The 15,202-nt window shown below is 37.4% G+C and overlaps 1 pseudogene; it reads right to left on the reverse strand.

Moving 5' to 3' along the window:
- Positions 1-14,283: 14,283 nt before the first annotated feature.
- LOC132530433 (ubiquitin-conjugating enzyme E2 E1-like) lies at positions 14,284-14,848 on the reverse strand (annotated as a pseudogene).
- Positions 14,849-15,202: the final 354 nt, after the last annotated feature.

Consider the following 15,202-nt stretch of genomic DNA (forward strand, 5'->3'; position numbering starts at 1 on the left):
ATAGAAGAATGAGTAAGGATTGTTCCAAAGAATGAGTGTTATCACAGAGGAGAGAGTGTATTCGTTTGCTAGGGCCGCCATAAGAAAATACCACAAACTGGGTGGCTTAAAAAACACTGGACACGGAGACTGTCCACCTGATAAGAATACAAAGTTCGCAATCATTGATTTGCAGATCTGGATTTTCAAGTTGGCAGAACTCAATTTTGAATCGCTTGCCAGCGCGGAGGTTGTCACGGAGAAATCATCACTCTTAGCCCTTTTGTCCCTCTGGCTTCATTGCTCTCAAAGGTCCCTCTACCCCGCCCCAGCGGGGGCCTCTACCATTAATCCCCTGAAAAGCAGATAATGTCTATTTGGTAAATGGTTGGAGAATCTGTCACATATTTTGCTAAACCCTGCCTTTAAAAGGTAAAACCAAAAAGGGATCAGACTCTAGCTTTCTGTTTGGTTGTTTGTTTTGCATATACCCATGGCCACACAAGGTACAACCCACCTTTGTGTATAATGCAAAAGTTATTACAAAAGTTAATAGCAACTAATTTCTCTTTATTACTTTGCGGTAGAACCAAGAAAGTTCAGAGAGATTCAGATTGGTGCATAAGCTAAAGGGCCACACTTCCATGACATTTGGGTGCATGTCACAGTGCCCAGTACATCGGAGCAGTTGAGACCCCTACTGGGACTTCACGTCCTGTTGTTCAAAATTTCCCTTCCTGCTCCAATTTGATAAACCAACAGTTACAAAAGCATGGTTTCCCACTGACTATGGCTCTGTGCACTGCCCTGTTGAACACCCACATTCCTTGATTTACCTTAAAAATCTGCATGTAGCGTTTATTACTAACAAAACCAAAATGAGGAATTTAGGCTGGAGGTGGGAAGGTTGAGCTGTTCATTTAATTAGAAACACTTACCCTTCCTTTTTAAAGCAACCTCCTGAGAAAAGCAGCGGAGTTTTGATTTAGCAAGAGAAAATAATAGTCAAGCAGTATCGACAAATTAATTATTTAAACATATTCCATTCCAAGTAATTTCTTACTTCCTGGAGGTTTTTGTCAGTTGTTTTTGTTTTAATGACAAAATAACACTTGCTCATTTTAAAAAATTCAAACAATACAGAAGTGTATAAAATAAAAAGTATAATGTAAAAAGTGAAAGTCTTTTCTCACTTTCCCTCATCTCACTGCCCAGAGGTTATCACTCTATAATTAAGCAAATATCTAAACATATATACATAAATGTTACATATAGAGTTGCTTACTCAAAAAATAGAGTTTATTCAACATTTGCACTGTAACTTGTTTTTTCTCACTTTACAATACAGTATGGACTTTCTTCCTGTCATTCCATGTTTCTTCCAAAAGAATGCAATTTTATTTTTTGATCAGTGGTGAAATAGCAACCAAAGGTGTAACTACATGAACATGGACAGCTAGGCTGCCACAAGAAATTCCAGCTTTAGTTCTTGTGCAGGACTAAAATTTCAACAGGTTATACTGGGAAAAGTGGAAACTTTAGAACAAAGCTGAGTGAACAGTATTTCCTAGGCTGTGGACAAACGTGGGGGATTTCATTACTTCCAAATGCCCAATTTTTCTACTAAGAGAGGATAAACGCTTTCAATTACGTGAATTCCCATCAGGCAGACAACAATAGCATGGACATGATTCTATAGCTCTTGAGGAATAAAAAGTATATCACAGACGGAGAACGGGACAAATAGAAACAGCTCTGCCTCCGTAATAAGGTAGAGAATGAGGATCGTTATCCGCAAAATACTCCTGAGGCACATTAACTGAAAATTTTAAGCAAATAAGTGGTACACTATTTCTCAGTGATTTACAAGACTTCTGTAGAAAATTCTAGTATAATCCATGCTGCTGGTGCATATCTGACGTCTCTAACTGATTCAGGTGCTTTCTTTGTATTTCTTCTTTTTTTTTTTTTTTGCCCTTCAAACTTTTCCCTCTCTGATCTGAACACTTTCACTTTCTTCTCTTTTTGCTCAGAAACAACTGAAATAGGCAACCTAATCATCTTCAGATCTAATTTGAGGTGCAGAGAGACTTCTAGACTCTTCACCTCTCTAACCTTTTTTTGCCTCCCATTATGACAGAATCTTTGTGAAAAAAATAGACTCAATCTGATTTATAATAGCAAAATTATATACATAACTAATCGATGATATCAAAAACAGTCTGATGCAAGAGGGAGGAGATATGGGGATATATGTATATGTATAGCTGATTCACTTTGTTATAAAGCAGAAACATGCCATTGTAAAGCAATTATATTCCAATAAAGATGTTAAAAAAAAGTCTGAGATTATATGTGTTGGTTTAATTCTTTGCTTTGTACATATTAATCACGTACCCCATCACCTCTTGGAAAGAATTGGTCAATTTTAAGATTCCTCTTCAGATAGTTTAATTTTAACCTTTTTCACTTATATTTATCAATTATATTTGATTATTTATATTAAATTAAATATTACAGGTAAATTATATATTAGTTACAGTTATATATCAATTATATTTAATAACTGGACTGTTATAAAACAGTCAAAATTATGCCTGTCTTTGTTACTGATAATTAAAATTTTAATGCTGCATAATAAATATTTCTAGAGTGTTTTACCCTAATTTAATAAATATTTATAATGAAGTCTCTTCCAAACAAAATAAAGAGTTTTTTTTCCATTTTAACTGCATTAACACTCTCAGTTCAGCTCTTAGAAAAGTGTAGCAAGTGTTGTGTAATATTTTCTGACTTATAAATGAAAAGTTAAGAGCACATAATGTTGAAGTGATTTGTCCTGGATCTACTAGAATGTCACCACATAAGTTAGATTCACAAATCATCAGAATTGGTTTTTGAGGCAAAGAATTTCCATCTTAACTCACCTATCTTTCCCCTATCCTTGTACCCTTCTATTTTATCCAAGTTAATACAACCTGACTTATATACCAACTATCTTCAGTGTTTTTCTTTAAAACTTTTCCATAGACCATCATGCCATTATATCTTATCAAGATCTTACTTTCCTATCGTTAAAAGAAGTCTTAAAAGCTCATTTTCTCTGAAGCTTATTGATTGATGGGAATGTAGACATAAATAGCCAACTCTTGATTTGACATCTTCATGTGGACATTTTATAAGAACCTTGTTATGGACTGAATGTTGTGTTCCCTGAAAGTTCATATTTTGAAGTCCTACCTGGCAATGTGATGACATTTGGAAGTGGAGTCTTTGGCAAGTAATAAGGATGAGGTCATAAGGGTGGTGTCCTCATAAAGGGATCAGTGTCCTTAGAAGAAGAGGAAGCACACAAAGAAAAGGCCACATAAGGACAAAGAGAGATGGTGGCCACCAGCAAGCCAAGAAGAGGGCTTCACCAAGAACCAAATATGCCAGAACCTTGATCTTGGACTTCCTGGCCTCCAGAACCATCCAAAAAATATCTGTTGTTTAAGCCACCCAGTCTATGGTACTTTGCTATAGGCACCTGAGATGACAGAGGCAAACCTCAAACTTGGTTTTTGTCCCAGACTGAACACCTAATCTACCCTCTGCCTGTCTCAAACTATTTTCCCTTCAGTGTTCTCTATATTACTATGCGCCTCCCCCCACATTCCATTACTTTCAACCTAGAGATGCACTGTCCATTCAATCAATCACCAAGCCTGTCAATTATAGATCCTAAATGCTCCCTGTCATTCTGTTACTCACAATTTCAACTGCCATTATGGCAACCCATAGGAGAAATAAAGATGGTATGTATGCAACAGTGTACGTTAAGAACTATATATTGATGGGGCTATTATTAGTACAAGTGCTGCTAAATGAATTAACCTGTTGGCTTAGGCTGTTTGGAATTGTCCATTTAAATGTTGGGGAAAATCTACCCCAAACTAAGAGTTTAAGTCTGGGTAATTTATGCTGAGCTGTTCCTTCTGATAGCAATTAGCCAGAGTTCAACCACTTCTTGGCAAAACATCTAGTCAAGAAAAATAAATTTGTGACACCAGTACCAAAAAAGAGGGCTTGTCTTCTATTTCCTATAACAAGATGGAATGTGTTATTCGCATGGCAGTTATACTAAGTGCTCGAGTATAAACTTAAGAAGAAGTCAGTACAATCCTATCTGATACCACTGAAAACATGGACTTATTGGTCTACTAGATTATAAGCTTTGCAATATCAAAGACCTTGACTTGTTGTCCATTGCATCATTAGCAGTTAACACCAGGCATAGCATGTAATTACAGCTCAGTAAATATTTTCTGAAAGCATGCATAGCTCTGTTGTCTCTTCATTTTATGGTTATATTGTGAGGCAAAATCCAAAGGATCAGTAACAGTTCTGAATCAAGGCAATAGTTTGAATCACAATTATTTCTAGCTATGAAATTAAATGCTATTGAAAAAACTCAATGGCATTGAGAATGGATTTAAGTTTTCTGGACGAATTTTTCAAGTTGATAAATTTCACGTAACATGGCAAGTAGGGATTAATGTGTCCAAAACTTACGTTTGCTTCGCAGTAGAAACTGCTGGTGCCAACCCCAAATCCATTTCCTTCAGTTTAATGGAATCCCAATTTAAATCGTGCATCCCCCCAACCTCACCAACAATCCCAGCTTCAGAGGGAGATTCCAATTAATCCAAGGTAGTCCACTGGTTAAGGGGTGAGTACACCACTTAAATTGACGGGAAACAACTAACATTCCATGCTTTTAGGAAGAGTTTTTCTCTGTCCCCTTATTGATGTGAACAAGAAAACACTACTCCACAGGCGGTTGACATCAATTTTTTGACAGTACGGTGACCCAGTCTCAGGGTGAAGTGGACGGATGGGAAATGACAGAGCAGAAGTTGTAAAGGACCTGAGCCTCTGATGACATGATTAAGCCAGTGACCCAACCAACTGTGGATTCCACCACTCATGTGGAATCTCTTACGTGAGATAAATTTTCTAATTGTGTAAACCAGTTTGAATTTTCTGCTAAAATACCACCTAACTGATATTTCCCTTATAAAAGATAGTTTTTTGAGAAAAGAACTGATACAGGTTTTTGGAGGAATGCTCAAAATACTAATCAGTCTTCAATGTTACTGAGGGAAGGATTTACCATTTAAAGATAAACTTGATCTTGCTTTTTATTTATACTGAGAAAACTATCCCTGTAAGAGTAGTAGAGAAAGTAGATATTGAAAGAATGAACATGTATTCATTTTTTTCCTTATTCAACAAATATTTATTCAACCAGTTCCTGTTTATGTACCTTATAAACTATTTCATTTGATACCCACAAAAACTCTATGAAGTAAATACCATTAACCATGTTTTAGAAAAGGAAACTAAACTTATAGAGGTTAAACAACTTGACTTAATATCATGGAATCCCTAGGAACCAGAACCAGATCCTGCAACCATCTAACTTCAAAACCCAACTACTCCCCGCAGCCCTACGTTGCCCTCCATAATTAGGTTTGGCAAAAATTGGGTCTAATACCAAATTTGGAAAGCTGATAGTAAAAATGGTATATATCCATTTATACAGTGTGTGTACACCACTGTAAACTGGTAAAGACATTTTGGAAATAATAAATGGTAAGAGTATACACACGTGTGCGTGCACACACACATACACATCTATATCTATCTAATGTATCCATGTATATTCTTAGATATAGCTATCTTATTCCTGGGAATTTGTCCTCAGAAAATAGTTCAGTAGAAGGGAAAAGTACGTAGATGCTTTTGGGAGGAGCAGTTATTATCTCTTAAATTGGAGGACATTTTTCAAATTCTAAAATTAATAAAATAGTTGAAAAACTTCTGGGGCGAAATGTTATAATAAGCTATTATGCATATATAGCAAGTAATTATTAACACTGTAGAAACATTGGAAAGGTTTTTAATACCATTGTAAGTCAAAGAGCATAATGCAAATCATACGTCTTCTATTTTAAAATAAAACGTAAATGCATGTGTACAGACCAGAGTGGAATCCACACCCAAAAAAAAAAAAAAAAATTAAAATAGATCATGATTAACATGGTGGGATTTTGCATGGGTTTAAATTCTTTTGTGCTGTTTAGAGCTAAACTTCTTTTATTTATATGTGACCTACTATTACAAACAGGTTTTAAACAATTTGGGAGTCAAACCATTTTCTGGAAACTTAAAGTTGCTGGTAACTAGCTGATCATACTTTAGCTTGGAAACATAATTGGCTCTCATCCAAGGGATCCCCAGTGGGCTACAGAGTCCAATCATTCATCATCAATAGAAATTTACATCTTTTAAGTTCTCTAGAAATAGCAACAACTGAGAAAAAGTACACTAAAACAGTGCTCAGCATTGCACCTGAGAGATGAGCCCAAAACCTTTCACTGGCATTTATTTTAAGACATGTTTTGAATAGACAGATTATTTATACAAAGATCTGACCTCAATAAGGATGGGGTAGCTTCAACTGGATTTTATATGCTGTGGAGTTGTGACAAATATATGAGGGTTTTTTGGTTTGGGATGTCTCTTTTCCTACCAGTGTACAGTACCTGATTTCTAAGGCAAATGACAATCAGACAGGTTTCAACAAATCTAGCATGTGAAGACATCAGAATGATCATTTTAAATTATAGGATCTTTAACTTCCTCATTGCCATAACCTCACTGGTGTGTCTGTGTGTGTGTAAATACAGTGGGCACACACATGCAGTCAGAGTCAAGACCAGGGATACTGAAGATCAGAATACATTTAATAGTAAATCATCACTTCTACAGGGTGTAAAATGACTGTAATGGTTGCTCCTCAGTAAGAAATGAAACTAAATATTTCCTTAGATTCCCAGAGGCTGCCATTCAATACTATAAGCTTTTGTTAGTAAACAAATTTGATCAGATCTTTTCTTCTGGGGTTCAAGAAGCCATGCTTGGAGAGATGCCTTGTGAAAATAAACTTGCAAGACCAGATTTTCCAATGAAGTCTTGGCAAAACTATTGACAATTCAGACATTCAAATCTACCCAAACATGTAAGTGGATAACAAGATAATAAAATGTTCCAGAATCTGCAGGATTGGGATGCCAATTAATAGTTGTATCCATACATTAAAGCACACTAATGTACTCTTCTTAGGAAAAATGGATCAAAATACGGAGAACTATGTTCTTTCCACATGGCTCAGAATCTCCTAGACTTATACTCTGATGTTAACTAGAATACAAGTGATCAACCCAGCTTGTCACTACCTAAGGTTCTTTGATAAATAGAAAAGCACAAGGCAAACAAAAGTTTGGACCATCCTCCTTGGTTTTATAGGAGTCAGGCTGGGACGGAGTCAAGATGGCAATGTGGGAAGACGCGGAGTTAGCATCTCCCTACAGCTAGGGCGCCTGCTGGGCACTGGTGAAGGACTCTGACACCCAAGGAGACGGGAGGAACCCCAAAGTGAACCAGTGGCTTGCGAGATTTTGGTTCATGAGACCAGGGTTGGGCCGAAGCTCCTGCAGTGGGAGCTCCGAGTCCGAACCACTGGACTGACAGAGAACCTCAGACCCCAGGGAACATTCATCGGAGTGAGGTCTCACGGAGTTACTTATCTCAGCACCAAGACCCAGCTCTACCCAGCAACCTACAAATCCCAGTGTTGGAAGCCTCAGGCCAAACAACCAATAAGACAGGAACACAATCCCACTCATAAAAACTTAAAAACAAAAAAATGAGATGGCAAAAAAATATGTCACAGATGAAGGAGCAAGGTAAAAACTTACAAGACTAAATAAGTGAAGAGGAAATATGCAATCTACCTGAAAAAGAATTCAGAGTAATGATAGTAAAGATGATCCAGAATCTCGGAAATAGAGTGGAGGCATGGATTGAGAAAATACAAGAAATTTTTAACAAAGATTTAGAAGAACTAAAGAACAAACAAACAGAGATGAACAACATAATAACTGAAATGAAAACTACACTAGAAGGAATCAATAACAGAATAACTGAGGTAGAAGAACAAATAAGTGAGCTGGAAGACAAAATGGTGGAAATAACTGCTGAGGAGCAGAAAAAGAAAAAAAATGAAAAGAATTGAAGACAACCTCAGAGACTTCTGGGACTACACTAAACACACCAACATTTGAATTAGAGGGGTCCCAGATAAAGAAGAGAAAAAGAAAGGGTCTGAGAAAATATTTGAAGAGATTATAGTTGAAAACTTCTCTAACATGGGAAAGGAAATAGTCACCCAAGTCCAGGAAGCACAGAGAGTCCCATAGAGGATAAACTCTAGGAAAAACACACCAAGATACATATTAATCAAACTAACAAAAACTAAATTCAAAGAAAAAATATTAAAAGCAGCAAGGGAAACACAAAAAATAACATACAAAGGAATCCCCATAAGGTTATCACCTGATTTTTCAGCGGAAACTGCAGGCAAGAAGGGAGTGGCAGCAAATACTTAAAGTGATGAAAGAGAAAAACCTACAACCAAGACTACTCTACACAGCAAGGATCTCATTCAGATTCAATGGAGAAGTCAAAAGCTTTTCAGACAAGCAACAGCTAAGAGAATTCAGCAGCACCAAGCCAGCTTTACAACAAATGCTAAAGAAACTTCTCTAAGCAGGAAACACAAGACAAGGAAAAGACCCACAAAAACAAACCCAAAATAATTAAGAAAATGGTAATAGGAACATACATATTGCTAATTACATTAAATGTGAATGGATTAAATGCTCCAACCAAAAGACACACACTGACTGAATGGATACAAAAACAAGACCCATATATATGCTGTTTACAAGAGAGCCACTTCAGACCTAGGGACACATACAGACTGAAAGTGAAGGGATGGAAAAACATATTCCATGCAAATGGAAATCAAAACAAAGCTGGAGTAGCAATACTCATATCAGATAAAATAGACTTTAAAATAAAGAATGTTATAAGAGACAAGAAAGAACACTACATAATGATCAAGGGATCAATCCAAGAAGAAGATATAACAATTGTAAATATTTATGCACCCAAGATTGGAGCACCTCAATACAGAAGTCAAATACTAACAACCATGAAAGGAGAAATCGACAGTAACACAATAATAGTAGGGGACTTTAACACCCCACTTACAGCAATGGACAGATCATCCAAACAGAAAATAAATAAGGAAACACAGGCTTTAAATGACACAATAGACCAGATAGATCTAATTGATATTTATAGAACATTCCACCCAAAAGTGGCATAATACACTTTCTTCTCAAGTGGACATGGAACATTCTCCAGGATAGATCACATCTTGGGTCACAAATCAAGCCTCAAAAAAATTACGAAAATTTAAATTGTATCAAGCATCTTTTCAGACCACAATGCTATGAGATTGGAAATCAATTCCAGGAAAAAAAAACTGTAAAAAACAGAAATACATGGAGGCTAAACAGTGTACTACTAAATAACCAAGAGATCACTGAAGAAATCAAAGAAGAAATTAAAAAATACACAGAAACACATGACAACAAAACACGTCGACTCAAAACCTATAGGACACAGCAAAAGCAGTTCTAAAAGGGAAGTTTATAGCAATACAATCTCACCTCAAGAAAAAAAAACATCTCAAAGAAACAATCTAACCCTACACTTAAAACAACTAGAGAAAGAAGAACAAAGAAAACCCAAAATCAGGAGAAGGAAAGAAATCATAAAGATCAGAGCAGAAATAAATGAAATAGAAATGAAGAAAACAATAGCAAAAAATCAATAAAACTAAAAGCCTGTTCTTTGAAAAGATAAAGAAAATTGATAAACCCTTAGCCAGACTCATCAAGAAAAAAAGGGAGAGGACGCAAATCAAAAAAATTAGAAATGAAAAAGGAGAAATCACAACTGACACTGCAGAAATACAAAGGATTATAAGAGACTACTACAAACAACTATATGCCAATAAAATGGACACCCACGAAGAAATGGACAAATTCAAAAAAAAAAAAAAAAGAAATGGACAAATTCTTGGAAAGGTACAATTTCCCAAAACTGAAGCAGGAAGAATTAGAAAATATAAACAGATGTATCACAAGTAATGAAGTTTAAACTGTGATTAAAAATCTTCCAGCAAACAAAAGTCCAGGACCAGATGGCTTCACAGGTGAATTCTGTCAAACATTTAGAGAAGAACTAACACCAACCTTTCTCAAACTCTTCCAAAAATTTGCAGAGGGAAAAACACTCCCAAATTCATGCTGTGAAGCCACCATCACCCTGATACCAAAACCAGATATCACTAAAAAAGAAAATTACAGACCAATATCCCTGATGAATATAGATGCAAAAATCCTCAACAAAATACTAGCAAACAGAATCCAACAACACATTAAAAGGATCAGACACCATGATCAAGTGGGATTTATCCCAGGAATGCAAGATGCTTCAATATACGCACATCAATCAATGTGATACACCACATTAACAAATTAAGGAATAAAAACCATATGATTATCTCAATATAAGCAGAAAAAGCTTGTGACAAAATTCAACACATTTATGATTAAAAACTCTCCAGAAAATGGCATAGAGTGAACATATCTCAACATAATAAAGGCTATACATGACAAACCCACAAGCATCATTCTCAATGGTGAAAAACTGAAAGCAGATCCACTAAGATCAGGAACAAGACAAGGATATCCACTCCTGCCACTCTTATTCAACGTAGTTTTGGAAGTCCTAGCCACAGAAATAAAAGGAATACAAATTGGAAAAGAAGAAGTAAAACTGTCACTGTTTGCCAATGATATGATAGTATACATAGAAATTCCTAAAGATGCCACCAGAAAACTACTAGAACTAATCAATGAATTTGGTAAGGTTGCAGGACACAAAATTAATGCACAGAAATCTCTGGCATTCAGATACACCAACAACAAAAAATCAGAAAGAGAAATTAAGAAAACACTCCCATTTACCATTGCAACAAAAGGAATAAAATACCTAGGAATAAACCTGCCTAAGGAAGCCAGAGACTTGTACTCAGAAAACAATAAAACACTGATGAAAGACACCGAAGATGACATTAACAGATGGAGAAATATACCATGTTCTTGGATTGGAAGAATCAATATTGTGAAAATGACTATACTACCCAAAGCAATCTACAGATTCAATACAATCCCTATCAAACTACCAATGGCATTCTTCACAGAATTAGAACAAAAAATTTTACAACTCGTATGGAAACACAAAAGACCCTGAATAGCCAAAGCAATCTTGAGAAAGAAAAATGGAGTTGGAGGAATCAGGCTCCCCAACTTCAAACTATACCACAAAGCTACAGTAATCAAGACAGTATGGTACTGGCACAAAAACAGAAATATAGATCAATGGTACAGTATAGAATGCCCAGAGATAAACCCACGCACATATGGGCACCTAATTTACGACAAAGGAGGCAAGAACATAAAATGGAGAAAAGACAGCCTCTTCAATAAGTGTTGTTGGGAAAACTGGACAGCTACATGTAAAAGAATAAAATTAGAACACTCCCTAACACCATACACAAAAATAAACTCAGAATGGATTAAAGACCTAAATGTAAGACCAGACACTGTAAAAGTCTTAGAAGAAAACATAGGAAAAACACTCTATGACATAAATCACAGCAAGATCTTTTTTGACCCACCTCCTAGAGAAAAAGAAATTAAAAAAAAAATAAACAAATGGGACTTAATTAAACTTAAAAGCTTTTGCACAGCAAAGGAAACTATAAACAAGACAAAAAGACAACTCTCAAAATGGGAGAAAATATTTGCAAATGAAACAATGGACAAAAGACCAATTTCCAAAATATACAAGCAGCTCATGGATCTCAATATCAGAAAAACAAACAATCCAGTTAAAAAATGGGTGGAAGACCTAAATAGATATTTCACCAAGGAAGGCATACAGATGGCCAAGATGCACATGACAAGATGCTCAACATCACTAAATATTAGAGAAATGCAAATCAAAACTACAATGAGGTAACACCTCACACTGGTCAGAATGGCCATTATCCAAAAATCTAGAAACAATAAATGCTGGAAAGGGTGTGGTGAAAAGGGAACCCTCCTGCACTGTTGGTGGGAATGTAAATTGATACAACCACCGTGGAAAACAGTATGGAGGTTGCTTAAAAAACTAAAAATAGAACTACCATATGACCCAGCAATCCCACTACTGGGCACATACCCTGAGAAAACCATAACTCAAAAAGAGACATGTACCACAATGTTCATTGCAGCACTATTAACAATAGCCAGGACATGGAACCAACCAAAATGTCCATCGACAGATGAATGGATAAAGAAGATGTGGTGGGCTTCCCTGGTGGCACAGTGGTTGAGAGTCCGCCTGCCGATGCAGGGGACACGGGTTCATGCCCTGGTCTGGGAAGATCCCACATGCTGCGGAGCGGCTAGGCCCATGAGCCATGGCCGCTGAGCCTGTGCGTCCGGAGCCTGTGCTCCGCAACGGGAGAGGCCACAACAGTGCAAGGCCCGCGTACTCCAAACAACAACAACAACAACGAAAAAGATGTGGCACATATATACAATGGAATATTACTCAGCCATAAAAAGAAATGAAATTGAGCTATTTGTAGTGAGGCGGATGGACATAGAGTCTGTCATACAGAGTGAAGTAAGTCAGAAAGAGAAAACAAATACCATACGCTAATGCATATACATGGAATCTTAAAAAAACAATGGTACTGATGAACCTAGTTGCAGGGCAGGAATAAAGAGGTAGACATAGAAAATGGACTTGAGGACATGGGGTGGGACGGTGAAGCTGGGGCAAAGTGAGAGTAGCATTGACATATATACACTACCGAATGTAACATAGTTGACTGGTGGGAAGCAGCGGCATAGCACAGGGAGATCAGCTCGGTGCTTTGTTATGACCTAGAGGGGTGGGATAGGGAGGGTGGGAGGGAGGCTCAGGAGGGAGGGGATGTGGGGACATGTGTATGCATATGGCTGATTCTCTTTGTTGTGCAACAGAAACTAACACAGTATCGTGAAGCAATTATACTCCAATAAAGATCTATTTTAAAAAAAAAAGAGGCTTAATATTTTTATTTTGAAATAATTTCAGATTTTAAATGAAATTTTGCAAAAATAGTACAAAATATTCCCACATATGTTTTACCTATATTCCCCAAATGTTAACAATTTATCACACTTACTTTTTCATTCTATCATTCTTACTATCATTCTATCTATCTACTTATCTACCTATTTATTCTTTTTTCCTGAGACATTTGAGAGTAAGTTGCCAACATCAGGATGTACGTCCTCAAAACAGGTTATTTTATTTTACTTAACCACAGTACTCTGATCAAAATCAGTAAGTTCATACGGATACGATACTGTTGTCTAACCTATAGACCTTATTCAGATTTTATCAATTGTTTTACAAATGCCCACTTTCTGATTCAATATCCAATGCAAAATCACCCTTGCATTAGTTGTCATGTGTCTTTAGCCTCTTTTAATCTGGAACAGTTCACGATCTTGACAATTTTGAAGAGTTCCAGCCAGCTACTTTGTAGACTATCTCTCAATCTGGGTTTTTCTTTTTTTGTTTTGTTTTGTTTTAATATTGTTTATTAGCACAGTAACAAATGCAGACTTCAGTAGTCCTCAACATAGAACCAATCCACTGAACAACTCCTATGCCATGCCTTACAGTTAACAGCTTAAGGTATTTTACTACAGGTTTTCACAAGTTCTGATGCAAACCTCTATCTTTTCATAAGAAAGTAGATTGGCATATAAAATAAAATACATAACTACTCATTTCCTATACGGTGTCATATAGCCATGTGTCCATTTTATATATATGAGATGACAGTCTCTAAAAGCTGTTAAATATCAATGTTCCCTTCCAAGAAGGGAAAACAAATTCCAATTTTTTTAAACAAAAAACTGTATATAGTCTTGCAAGGACTTGACATAAATGGCCACGTGTGTAACCTGTACAAATTAAGCTGTTTCAAGTTACAGACTACAAGCAACTGAACCCAAATGTCTATTCTTCTCTGTATTGCATTTCAGCTAATATTGCAGAACTAATGACAGTTTTAAACGCTGCTATTGCCAATTCTGTCTATTGTAGCAAGATACCTTAAGTTACAACAAAATCTTAGGAAATAAGACTGAATAATATCTGTTATAGAAATACCCTACTCTTTATCAACTCCCACCCTCCCCTACCCCATCAAAATCATAAGCAGCTCTCTCTGTGACAGACAAATAATGTAAAGAATTGTGAAAATCCATTTTATGTAGCGTACCCCTTGGTCCACTGTCTGGCCATTCTGTCGTGTTCTGCTCTGTTGGTCATATACTGAGTGGCAATACTTCCCACCAAGGGGTCGGCAGGATTACAGTCTGTAAGAAGTGAGCAGATAGAAAGAAGGACTTTAGATATGGTTAGTGCTGGACTCCAGTTATCTTTCAATATGTCCAAGCAAATAACTTCTTGACTTAATACTACAAGTGATAGATTCTTGTCCGAAATGCAATCTTTGGAGGCTTGAAGGGATATTCTGGGGTAAAAGTGGTATCAAGGAAGAATACACCACCCTCATACACGGACCCTGGAGGCCGTAGGATGGTTGATCTCCATTCCTAGCTGTCATCGCCTTTGGGACCAGCACTGCAGTTGGGTGGAGGGTCTAAAGTGATGTCCGCCAGCTGCTTCTGAATCCTCTTGGCGCTCGTGGAGAGGGGTTTGGAGTTTTTGCTCATGCTGACTTTACTCTCCTTCTTCTTGGGGGTGTTTGTTTCTCGGTTTGCTGGTTGGAGGACGAAAATGGGGAGGAGCTGGTTCTGGCCCTCAAATTTTCATCCGCAGAGTGACCCCCCCCACCCCCACCCAGCAAACAGCCCCTCTCTTCGTGTCTGGCTGCTTCGCTGCGGCTGAGCCTGGCCACTCGAGTCTCCCTCTCGCTGGGAGAGAAGTGGAAGTGCAGCAACAGCAACTACTAAACAGGCAGTGGCTTCCCCCAGCCACACACCGGGGCACACCCCGCTCCTCCCCCCCCGCCCCTCCCACACCGGCCCCGTCCCACCCACGCGGGCTCCCCGCCCCCTGGACACCTCCAGGGAGAGGGGCGCGAGCAGCGCTCGGGGGACCCCGGGAAGCCCGGCCCCCT

This window comes from Lagenorhynchus albirostris, chromosome 12, assembly GCF_949774975.1.
Source record: "Lagenorhynchus albirostris chromosome 12, mLagAlb1.1, whole genome shotgun sequence".
NCBI lineage: Eukaryota > Metazoa > Chordata > Mammalia > Artiodactyla > Delphinidae > Lagenorhynchus > Lagenorhynchus albirostris.